This window comes from Schistocerca gregaria, chromosome 3 (assembly GCF_023897955.1).
Source record: "Schistocerca gregaria isolate iqSchGreg1 chromosome 3, iqSchGreg1.2, whole genome shotgun sequence".
Lineage (NCBI taxonomy): Eukaryota > Metazoa > Arthropoda > Insecta > Orthoptera > Acrididae > Schistocerca > Schistocerca gregaria.
In genome coordinates, this window is record NC_064922.1 from 583,500,656 (window position 1) to 583,513,155 (window position 12,500).

The 12,500-nt window shown below is 51.4% G+C and overlaps 1 protein-coding gene and 2 non-coding genes across 3 annotated transcripts in view; 1 reads left to right on the forward strand and 2 right to left on the reverse strand.

Moving 5' to 3' along the window:
* The window catches only part of LOC126354577 (uncharacterized), a 16,622-nt gene extending 16,116 nt beyond the window's left edge, over positions 1-506 (forward strand). The window contains exon 2 of the mRNA XM_050004323.1: positions 1-506. This exon is cut by the window's left edge and continues 933 nt beyond it. The gene's annotated coding sequence lies outside the window, so the exon portion shown is untranslated.
* A 963-nt stretch (positions 507-1,469) lies between these two features.
* LOC126356794 (5.8S ribosomal RNA) lies at positions 1,470-1,624 on the reverse strand. The gene has a single exon (XR_007565827.1). It is a non-coding gene; the product is annotated as a 5.8S ribosomal RNA (ribosomal RNA).
* A 361-nt stretch (positions 1,625-1,985) lies between these two features.
* LOC126357247 (small subunit ribosomal RNA) lies at positions 1,986-3,878 on the reverse strand. Its single transcript, XR_007566194.1, has one exon. It is a non-coding gene; the product is annotated as a small subunit ribosomal RNA (ribosomal RNA).
* Between the last annotated feature and the right edge of the window lie 8,622 nt (positions 3,879-12,500).

Sequence of the window (12,500 nt, forward strand, 5' to 3'; positions counted from 1 at the left end):
TCGGAGGGAACCAGCTACTAGATGGTTCGATTAGTCTTTCGCCCCTATACCCAGCTCCGACGATCGATTTGCACGTCAGAATCGCTACGGACCTTCATCAGGGTTTCCGCTGACTTCGTCCTGGCCAGGCATAGTTCACCATCTTTCGGGTCCCAACGTGTACGCTCTACGTGCGCCTCACCTCGCAATGAGGACGAGACGCTCCGGGAGTGCGGAGGCCGCCGCCCCGTGAAGGGCGGGGAAGCCCCACCCACCCTCGGCCCGCGCAAGGCGAGACCTTCACTTTCATTACGCCTTTAGGTTTCGTACAGCCCAATGACTCGCGCACATGTTAGACTCCTTGGTCCGTGTTTCAAGACGGGTCGTGAAATTGTCCAAAGCTGAAGCGCCGCTGACGGGAGCGATTATTCCGCCCGAGAGCATCCCGAGCCAACAGCGGCGCGGGTCCGGGGCCGGGCCAGGTAGGTCCGTCATCCGGGAAGAACCGCGCGCGCTTGCGGGAGCCCGAGCGCCCAAAGGGGCGAACCGACTCCTCCAGATATACCGCCGAGCAGCCAGCCAGGACACCGGGGCTCTGCCCAACAGACGCGAACCAAGGCCCGCGGAAGGACAGGCTGCGCACCCGGACCGTAGGCCGGCACTCAACGGGTCGCGACGTCCTACTAGGGGAGAAGTGCAGCCCACCGCACACCGGAACGGCCCCACCCCGCGGCGAGTGGAAAGGCAACCGGACACGACCCCGCCGCGGATTGCTCCGCGCGGGCGGCCGGCCCCATCTGCCGAGGGCGGGGGCCAGTGGCCGGATGGGCGTGAATCTCACCCGTTCGACCTTTCGGACTTCTCACGTTTACCCCAGAACGGTTTCACGTACTTTTGAACTCTCTCTTCAAAGTTCTTTTCAACTTTCCCTCACGGTACTTGTTCGCTATCGGTCTCGTGGTCATATTTAGTCTCAGATGTAGTTTACCACCCACTTGGAGATGCACTCTCAAGCAACCCGACTCGAAGGAGAGGTCCCGCCGACGCTCGCACCGGCCGCTACGGGCCTGGCACCCTCTACGGGCCGTGGCCTCATTCAAGTTGGACTTGGGCTCGGCGCGAGGCGTCGGGGTAGTGGACCCTCCCGAACACCACATGCCACGACAGGCGGCAGCCTGCGCGGTTCGGTGCTGGACTCTTCCCTGTTCGCTCGCCGCTACTGGGGGAATCCTTGTTAGTTTCTTTTCCTCCGCTTAGTAATATGCTTAAATTCAGCGGGTAGTCTCGCCTGCTCTGAGGTCGTCGTACGAGGTGTCGCACGCCACACTACCAGCCGGCTGTGCACGTTACCGAGAAAGCACCGTTACGCGAACCGCCAGGCGACGGGCGCGCATCGAACGTTTAAGGAGACGCGGCCGACCACACATGCGACCACGACACTCCCAGGCGTCCGAAGCGGGACAAACGCCGCGCGCTTCAGTATACGTAGCCGACCCTCAGCCAGACGTGGCCCGGGAACGGAATCCATGGACCGCAATGTGCTTTCGAAACGTCGATGTTCATGTGTCCTGCAGTTCACATGTCGAAGCGCAATTTGCTGCGTTCTTCATCGACCCACGAGCCGAGTGATCCACCGTCCTGGGTGATCTTTATCTTTTCAGTTCTCCACCGTCTCTTTTAAGACAGTTGCAGATGCGGGACTGAGGCGTTTGACGGCCCCTGTTCCATTAGTTTGTGTCCAACGGCCTGACGGCCGATGGGCGTCGTACGGCTCCACACCGGAGCGGGTAGGCACTCGCGTGAAAGTCATTCAAAACCGGCGTCAGGCGCCAGGTGCCGCAGGCCAGCCGCTCCAGAGCTTCAGCGCTCGTACCACACAACAACAACAACACTTGCGCTAGTTTTGAGAGGCACGCGTGGTTCCGCTCGCGGCGCAAGGCTACTGCCGTACAGGTAGCGTGTTGCGCGACACAACACGCACATCGAAAGACATGCAGTCTAGTCGGTAATGATCCTTCCGCAGGTTCACCTACGGAAACCTTGTTACGACTTTTACTTCCTCTAAATGATCAAGTTTGGTCATCTTTCCGGTAGCATCGGCAATGACAGAGTCAATGCCGCGTACCAGTACGAAGACCTCACTAAATCATTCAATCGGTAGTAGCGACGGGCGGTGTGTACAAAGGGCAGGGACGTAATCAACGCGAGCTTATGACTCGCTCTTACTGGGAATTCCTCGTTCATGAGGACCAATTGCAAGCCCCAATCCCTAGCACGAAGGAGGTTCAGCGGGTTACCCCGACCTTTCGGCCTAGGAAGACACGCTGATTCCTTCAGTGTAGCGCGCGTGCGGCCCAGAACATCTAAGGTCATCACAGACCTGTTATTGCTCAATCTCGTGCGGCTAGAAGCAGCCTGTCCCTCTAAGAAGAAAAGTAATCGCTGACAGCACGAAGGATGTCACGCGACTAGTTAGCAGGCTAGAGTCTCGTTCGTTATCGGAATTAACCAGACAAATCGCTCCACCAACTAAGAACGGCCATGCACCACCACCCACCGAATCAAGAAAGAGCTATCAATCTGTCAATCCTTCCGGTGTCCGGGCCTGGTGAGGTTTCCCGTGTTGAGTCAAATTAAGCCGCAGGCTCCACTCCTGGTGGTGCCCTTCCGTCAATTCCTTTAAGTTTCAGCTTTGCAACCATACTTCCCCCGGAACCCAAAAGCTTTGGTTTCCCGGAGGCTGCCCGCCGAGTCATCGGAAGAACTGCGGCGGATCGCTGGCTGACATCGTTTATGGTTAGAACTAGGGCGGTATCTGATCGCCTTCGAACCTCTAACTTTCGTTCTCGATTAATGAAAGCATACTTGGCAAACGCTTTCGCTTCTGTTCGTCTTGCGACGATCCAAGAATTTCACCTCTAACGTCGCAATACGAATGCCCCCGCCTGTCCCTATTAATCATTACCTCTGGTTCCGAAAACCAACAAAATAGAACCGAGGTCCTATTCCATTATTCCATGCACACAGTATTCAGGCGGGCTTGCCTGCTTTAAGCACTCTAATTTGTTCAAAGTAAACGTGCCGGCCCACCGAGACACTCAACTAAGAGCACCCTGGTAGGATTTCAATGGGGTCCGCCTCGGGACGCGCAAGCACGCCTTCGGCTCGCCCCACCGGCAGGACGTCCCACGATACATGCCAGTTAAACACCGACGGGCGGTGAACCAACAGCGTGGGACACAAATCCAACTACGAGCTTTTTAACCGCAACAACTTTAATATACGCTATTGGAGCTGGAATTACCGCGGCTGCTGGCACCAGATTTGCCCTCCAATAGATACTCGTTAAAGGATTTAAAGTGTACTCATTCCGATTACGGGGCCTCAGATGAGTCCCGTATCGTTATTTTTCGTCACTACCTCCCCGTGCCGGGAGTGGGTAATTTGCACGCCTGCTGCCTTCCTTGGATGTGGTAGCCGTTTCTCAGGCTCCCTCTCCGGAATCGAACCCTGATTCCCCGTTACCCGTTACAACCATGGTAGGCACAGAACCTACCATCGACAGTTGATAAGGCAGACATTTGAAAGATGCGTCGCCGGTACGAGGACCGTGCGATCAGCCCAAAGTTATTCAGAGTCACCAAGGCAAACGGACCAGACGAGCCAATCCGATTGGTTTTGATCTAATAAAAGCGTCCCTTCCATCTCTGGTCGGGACTCTGTTTGCATGTATTAGCTCTAGAATTACCACAGTTATCCAAGTAACGTGGGTACGATCTAAGGAACCATAACTGATTTAATGAGCCATTCGCGGTTTCACCTTAATGCGGCTTGTACTGAGACATGCATGGCTTAATCTTTGAGACAAGCATATGACTACTGGCAGGATCAACCAGAGAGCTCCGTCAACGAGAGCTGAGCAGCCGGCCGCCCGGGAGTGTGTCCCGAGGACCCGCGCGAACACGCAAGCGTCCGCTCAATTATTCTGCAAAAAGGAGGAGGCTGAGCTCCCCTGCACGATACACCTCGAAACCCTCTCAGGTCCCGGCGGCGCGCAGCGCCGTCCTAAGTACTTGGTCGGGTTCGAGAGAGGCGCAATCGCCCAGAGATAGGCGAGTAGACGCTTTCAGTGCGAACACCCGTGCTCCCAACTGAGCTTGCCGCTGCCGACAGAGGCCCGGGAGCGTGCTGTCGTGGCATTGCCGGCGGGAAACAACATGCGCCAGCTACGGTGACCGGCAGCTCCAACGCCAGCGCCACAGAAGGGCAAAGCCCCACTTGGGTGCAGAAGCGAACTCTCCCAGCACAGCGCACGCGCCTACACGTCCGCAGCGCTGCGATACAAACCACCTGCGAGAACCGCTGGGGGCGACCGAGCAGCAGACGGCGTCGCGACGCCGAGTGCCGGGCGGCGGCGCATCCTCAACGCACACAGTCCGCAATCGGACCAGCACACTGCAGATGTCCACCGCGTTTCGCACCGGGCTCGGCAGAACCCACTTTGGCATCCTGGCGCCGCGCGCAGGGTGCGCCGGCGCGTAGCTGGGACGCTAGTCGGGCCCGTCGGCCGGCGCTCCTGCCACTGGGCGCCCCCCACCAGCCGGCTGTAGTGCGTGCGCTCACGCAGCGCGCGGCCAGCACGCCGGGCGGCCCCCCCTCACCGGCCGGGGACTGTCCCACCAAGCCACAGCCTCGTATCGCTTCATACCCACATGGCCAACTCAGGTTCGGGGGCATGGCGGGTACCGCCGAAACAACCGGTTCATAGATGTACCGATCGTCGCTATCACCGATGCACCTTCAGCGCGAACAACCGCTCAACAACTGATTTCCAGTTCATTTGCGGATCTTTGGCAGCAAACGTATACGTCAATCTACATTTGCGAAATCTACGATTCTGGCATGCCTGCATGTTATGTGTCACGACACGCTACATCAGCCCACATACACACTGCGGCATGTACACGAGAGAACACGTGGAAGATGGTCCGCGCACGTGTGCAATGTCCCTTGCGCGGTCGACTGTCAACCGGCCTCTGTAACATGTCGCAGATGTGGAACGCGGTCCACCGTGGTATCATGTTGTGTGGGGCATTACGATTAAATAGGAAAACCCGCGTCGCTACATCAACAGACGGCTCACACTGATCCCCGGCAGGGGGGGGGGGGCAACATGCAATACTTTCGTCCGTACCTACCACATGTCTCTACGGCGTACAACAGTGCAATCTCGCTGTAATGGGGAGACGAGACAAGTAGCATCGTGCAAAACATATGGCCCTTATGATTCGCCATTGTAGGGCGCAGCCGGTGTACGGTCAAGCATGTGCCACATTATGTCACTCAGTACGTAACGACGGATGATCAGTGTGGGTTACGCGTACATCAGCGGACAGTCCACACAGGCCGTACCACAACGTACACTGACTGCATCGACAACCGAATGCAACTGAACAGCTGCAAGGCTCATTTCACAAACAAACGCCTGACCGACCAGCTTGGAAGGGCAGGAGGGGAGGGCGATATTCGTCCTGTAGCGGTACACCTTCCAGTGGTTAGCGGGACTGTGTAGAAAGTACACAACACTCGAAAGACATTTACGTGAGGGTACGCACCATGGCATCGAGAAATACACATGACACCAGAGGATCCAAGCAGTGAACTATGTTCAGAGGGTTGCTGTTAGGCAAAGCTACATTCTTGTGACGTTACATGTGACAATTAAGGTGCAGCGTAAGTTAGGTTAAGGTGCAGCGTAAGTTAGGTTAAGGTGCAGCGTAAGTTAGGTTAAGGTGCAGCGTAAGTTAGGTTAAGGTGCAGCGTAAGTTAGGTTAAGGGGACAACGTAAGTTAGGTTAGGGGACAACGTAAGTTAGGTTAGGGGACAACATAAGTTAGGTTAGGGGACAATGTAAGTTAGGTTAGGTTAGGTTAGGTTAGGTTAGGGGACAACGTAAGTTAGGTTAGGTTGGGTTAGGGGAAACGTAAGTTAAGTTAGGTTAGGTTAGGTTGGGTTAGGTTAAGGGCCAACGTGGGTTAGGTTAAGGGCCAACGTGGGTTAGGTTAAGGGCCAACGTGGGTTAGGTTAAGGGCCAACGTGGGTTAGGTTAAGGGCCAACGTGTGTTAGGTTAAGGGCCAACGTGGTTTAGGTTAAGGGCCAACGTGGGTTAAGTTAAGGGCCAACGTGGGTTAAGTTAAGGGCCAACGTGGGTTAAGTTAAGGGCCAACGTGGGTTAGGTTGCCAGAGATGTGTCAAATCAGGATGTACGTTTGGCTGGTGTCAGTTGGTGGGTTGGTTCGATGCCTTTACCAGGGGTGTGGCCAAAGGGTATTTTATTACTTGTACCTTTTGTGTTGTGTTGTGGCGTTGCGTCTTGTGTTGATACTGGGTGGACCACTGTGGGTGTTGCTGGCTGATTTGAGCAGCGTTGTTGGCGGGTGATGTGAGACATTCTGTCTTATTAGTGGATGTCACGTTCCTCTTGTCGTTCTTTGGATGGTGTCCTGTGGCAGCGAGGATAAAATGGATGTTGTTCAACGCTAGTGCTTTGGTGCTTTCGCTGTGTCTGTTACACACAGAGTGGACTGTGAGATAGGGTGACTGGGTCGAGTGCGGTTCACACTGTCCTCCCCAGTTTACAGTATGTATCATCTATGTATGTGGTCCTGCATCATTTACTAAGGAGGGACGTCAGACGACTGAAATATTAGTTATGTACTGATGTAAAGCAGAATGCTTACCTTCCACCAGTGGGCGAGTATCGACTCTGCCCCAACGTTGCCACCGCAGGAAGCGGTGTCGGAAACACTACCCGCACACCGTCACCACTGTGCGGGGGAACGAACCCTCTATATCCTCAGCGGCGCACTCTTTGCCACCGGGCGTCACGTCTCGCGGCCCGCCGTCCAGAGCATGTATAGGGACAGTATAGTACATGGCTGCTATGGTTTGGGTTTCCCCTTTCCAGAGGTGGATCATCATCAGGGATTCCCGAGCTTCCGCTCATACTCCCTTCAAGTCCAACCCATGTATCCACTACCCAACTCCGCCACAACACAGGAAACCAGCTCGGAAAAACTACCCCCTTTGTGGGGGAATGGACCTTCCATTTGAAGAGCGCCTTTAGCCACCCTTTGGGTGCCCACGGGGAACCGCGTGGAGGCGGCGCCGCCACTGCTGATGGCGACCCTTTTCATCAGCAGTATAGCATCCACTTACAGCATTATCGTAATTACGGGGGTGCTCAGGGGAACAACCTGTAGCTCCCAGGCTGGCGAGGCCCACATGCTGTCGATTCCCTGTTTCCCAGGATCTTGGCCAATTTCTGGACATGTACTGTTTTTCTGCCCTCCGACATACCCTTCTCGCCACTGGTGTCCCAGGAGCCATGTAGAGGCATCATCGGTGGTTCTGAGAGTCAGCTCGTCGCCCCTCCGCACTCAGCCATGGTTCCTCCAAGTGCGCGAAATCTGAGGGCTGTTTCGGAATCATGGGCCAAGGAAAAATATTGTATTCCAGTTGGTACTGGTTTTTGCAGTGGGTCGCAATCATATCCTACTATTTACTGTATATTTCTTTAGATTGCTTCACTGATGATTCTCGCTACTGCCCTGATTTGTTTGTAGCAGAGTTTCCTTTCTGTGGTAGGATGTGAGTCCTACAGCTTGTATAAGGTGACTTCTGGGCTCAGAGTACTGCTTACAGGTGTAGAGGATGTGATTGGAATCCTCTTCCTCACCACACGTACACCTGGCGTCATCTTCAATTCCCAGGTCACAAATCTTCTTTTTCAGACCATGGTCAGTCAGCAGGCATGTTAAGGAGTATGGTGGAATCGTCGCCCTCCGCCAACCTGCGTGCCACATTCCCACATCTGGTATCCAGCTGTAGGTTTCCCTACCCTTCTCTGTCTGGTTCCATCTATTTTGCCACTCCTCCTGCAACATTATGTCTATTTGTCTGCTGGTATCACGTTGCCCAGCAGTGGGTCTTGGAACCTGGAACCCTGCGACCGAGCCAGCCACACCATGCCGAGTGTAGTACAGCAAGGCTGCCTTCACTATCTCAAGGTCGAGCGGCATGTATCCTGTTAGTACTTGCAGGGCCTCCGTCGATACAGTCCTACAAGCTCTGGTCATCTGCAACAGAAATGGCCTTTGAATTGCCTCAATTATTCGTTGGACATATCGGTGCTTTGTCCGATCTGCCCAAGCAGCTGCACCATATCTGCAAACGGAGAGGCACAAGCCCTTAACGATTTTTTCTGCAGACCCCACTCCGTTCTGGTTACCCTCAAGAGGGAACCTGAGACAGCACTTAATCTATTCTGGATGTTCCTCATGTGAGGTGTGAACCAGAGTCTTTCATCCAGAGTTACACCGAGATATGGAAACTCTGCAACGAACTTGACATTTCCTCCCTCGAGAGGGATTGTTGGTGGTCTGTGACTGTCAAATCTGCCCTTGATGGTCATGGCAACCGTCTTTTGTCTGGATATCGCCAGCTTGTTTTCGGTGGTCCATCTGATTACCTCCCCCAGCGCTATTCTTGCTCTGTCCTCTATCTGTTTCCTGCTCTGACCCTTAATGATGATTGCAAGGTCATCCGCATATGCCACTTTTGTCCATTGCTCGTATTCTTTTTCAATCACAATCTCGTCAAAGACGAGATTCCACAGGAAAGGACCGCAAATAGAGCCCTGTGGACAGCCCTTTGTGACCAATTTCCCTACACAGCCAGCCCTATTTCTGACCATAACCTTTCGGTTTTTAAAATAATCTGCCATTAAGTCATACAAATTACGCGGACACTGGATTGCTCTGAGACGCCTCATAACACTAGGCCACCATAAGTTATCGAAGGCACCGGCTATGTCTACAAATATTACTACCACATACTTCTCCTCACAATCCACACTACCCAAGACCTGCCTAATAGCCATTTCCGTCGATGCACCTTTTCGAAACCCGAACTGGTTGTGGGCCTTTATATTTGATTCGTCATAGCGTTTTTCTAGACGACTGACTACTAACCGTTCTAGAATTTTTCCTAGGATAGACAGAAGGCATATTGGACGGTAGGATTTAGGCTCATCCCTAGGTTTATCTATTGATTTCAGTAATATGCAGACATTTCCCTCCTTCCACATATCTGGGACTCTTCTTTCCTGTAGACATTTATTGTACAAATCTGAGAGAAGATGGGGACAGGTGCGCCAAACCCTTTTTATAATAGCATCATCAATACCATCAGGACCTGTTGCCTTCCCTGGTTTACAAGCTTTTATTGCTGCCCCTATTTCTTCTAGTGTGAATTCTGGGTCAAGGTCCACATTGTCATAGCTGTTGTTGTCAGTTTTCACAGCTTGTTGGTCGTCTGTGTCCTGTTCTGGGTTGTCATCAGGGAGTAGACTCTGTAGTAATGACCGTACCGTCTCCTCCCAAGTCATTGTAGGAGTCTGGTTCTTTGTTTTTATATTGCTCAGCACGTTTTCTGTTCCATGTTTTGGCCGAATTATCTTTCTCACTATGGCCCAAGGATCATTCTGATCGCAGTCAGTGACCCATCTCTTCCAGGTCTCCTCTTTGGCCTTGGCAATTTCCTTGTTGTACTTGTTTTTCACTCTATTGTAGATTTGTTTTGCTGCTTCTATGTCTGGTTCATTATTATTTTTACGTGCTCGTTGCAGACTACGCCGTGCTGTAATGGTGTCACGTCGCAGGTTGGCAAGTGTTGCATTCCACCATGGCACTGGATTCTGCACCTGTGTTCTCTTTCTCATTGATCGGCTACAGCTCTCGTGGATTGCTGCCTGTAGCCTTGTGACCATTTCATTAACTCCTACATTTTGGCTCCGTTGCCAGTGCGCTGTGGACCTGATAAGGTGCCAGTCAAAGGTGGGCCACTTTGCGAAGTTTGTGTTGTAGGTGACAAGTTCCGCAGTAGCTCTTGCTCTTTTAGGTGCCACGAATTCATATGTTATAGCCCTGTGGTCACTTGACGTCCATTCTTCTTGAACCATCCACTTGCACACCGCTTTGGCAGCTGAAGGTGTGCAGAGTGTGATGTCAATATTGCTCTCCCCATTTGGGCCAGAGAAAGTAGTTAGCTCTGACCTTTCATTCATTATTATGAGCCCGTGTTGTGAAATGAAGTCTTCAAGCGTTCTGCCTGCTGCATCCATTGTTGAGCTGTGCCAGACTGGTGAGTTCGCATTCGTGTCCATCCCTATGATAACTGTTTTCCCTTGGAGTTTGTCGAGGATAATCTCCAGTTGATGGAGAAAATGGTCTATGGGTGATCCATATTGGCAATATATGCTGGCAATGTAAATCTCACCAAAGGCTCCATTTATGTTGGCAGCAGCTACGTGCATGTTGCAGAAGCTTGTCAACTGCAGAGCTGTTACTGTTTGTGTCTTAACCGCTATTGCTGCCTTGGGTGCTTCGCCTTTGGGGCTGTAGATCAGCTGGAAGTTTGATGGGTACCCAAATACTTTGTTTTTTACGCAGTAGGGTTCCTGGATCAATAACACATCTATATTTTCTTCGCTGATTCGCTGTGTCAATTGATCTGGGACGATTTTTGCTCTTTGCCCATTTATTTGAAGGATCCTTATCGCATTTTCTTGTGTATCTGTCCATGGTCTTCTTCCAGGTTGTACTGCTACACTGTTATTACATGCCATAGTCAATTGTGCTATGTATTATGGCCTTTATTCTACTGTATTCAGGGCAAGATGTCTCTGTCACTGCGTGGGTGTGTGCCTTCTTAGCCCGCTTGCAGTTTGCACATTGGGCTGGTTGGTCCTTCTTTGAGCACTCCTTGAAAGTATGTCCAGGTGCTGCACAGTGGCCACAAATCGTTTCTGCATTCTTGCACTTTGCTGCTGTGTGGCCATGACCTTGGCACTTGTAGCACCTGCTTATATTGCTGTAGTTTTGTACCCTGTGCGAATTGCAGTTTATGTAGACCCTACCATATTGTACTATTTTGCTCCAGAGTTTTGGTGAGACTTCCAGCACCATGTTTGCTTCCTCACGGTTTTTTGGGCCTGTCTTGAACAGCACTCTTACGCCATCCATAACTTCTTCCTGTGTCACATTCATCCTGGAGAGATTTCTCTCAAACAGTTCCATTTTGAGTTCGTCTTCACTTGTATTTCTGTTTACATCAAAGATAATAATCTTTGGGTTTCTTTTTTTTTGATCGGAGACGGTGATGCCTGATTGTGAGATGTCTTCGCACTTCCTTATTTTCTCGACATCCTGGTCGTCAGGGACTTCAAGAACAATACCTTTGTCCTTTATTGACCTGCATTTGGAAATACGCACGTCTTTCAGTGATGTTGCAACTAGGTTCTTTACCGCTTCTTCAAGTTCCTTCTCAGTTTTCTGGATTCCTTCTGCCGGTTTTATCATTAGGATTTTAGGCTGTTGCGGTTTTATCAGCTGCTGTTTGGGTGCTGAGGGTTTTGCAGCCGCCTTGTTGGCATAGCTTTCAACCAGTGACGGTGTTCCTGTTTGGGGAGCCTTCACACATCGCAACTCTGTTTTAAGTGCAAGAACCTCCATCTCATACTTCTTCAGAATCTGTTCATACACTGAGAGTTTTCCTAGGATAAACTTCTTCTGGGCATTCTTTATTTTATTCACTTCATTAAACAAGAAGGCTTCCATCTCCTCTCTTATGTTTTCCATTGTCTGAAGGTCAGTGCATGACGCTGGGTTGTCCTTGTCACCAGGAAGAACCGAGTTTCGTCCAAGTTGACTTGCAGCCCCTACAGTGTCCTTAGTAGGCCCCATTTTCCTAACCTAACACACTGATAATGAACACTCTAATAGTACACTAATAATGAACATATGGACATGATGTTAAAGGAAGACAATAGCCTACAAGAATAATATGAAAACGGACTGTGAACTAGGAGAACTGCTTGTAACTCTCCTTTACCTCACCCAAGTTTGCACCTCCTCGCAAGCTACGTGACACACATGTCTTAACTTATACGAAGGTATTTCCTAACCTAACAAACAAGTAATGGAGTAAGGGCATACTTTGAGAGAGAAACGTATAACCTAGCAGGATAATATATGCAACTTGCTGCAGGTTTTCCTAACCTAACACACGAATAATGAGCACACTATAATATATGCACCTAGCTGCAAGTTTTCCTAACCTAACACACGAATAATGAACACACTAATAATACACTAATAATGAACATATGGATATGATGTTAAAAGGAAGACAGTAGCCTACAAGGATAATATGAAGACAGACTGTTGTGAGCTGCTTGTAGCTCTCCTTTTCCTCACCCAAGTTTGCCCTTGCTCGCACGCTACGTGACACCCGTGTCCTTACTTATTCGGAGATAATTGCTATCCTAATGTATAGGGACAGCGGGATTTTGGCTTTTGGGAGATAACTCTTCATGAAGTGGAAGATATAGGGGTGGACTGCAATGTACGATTGCGGGAAAAGTCCGCCGTACATCCGCTCGAGTTGCGAGTCGGGCGGT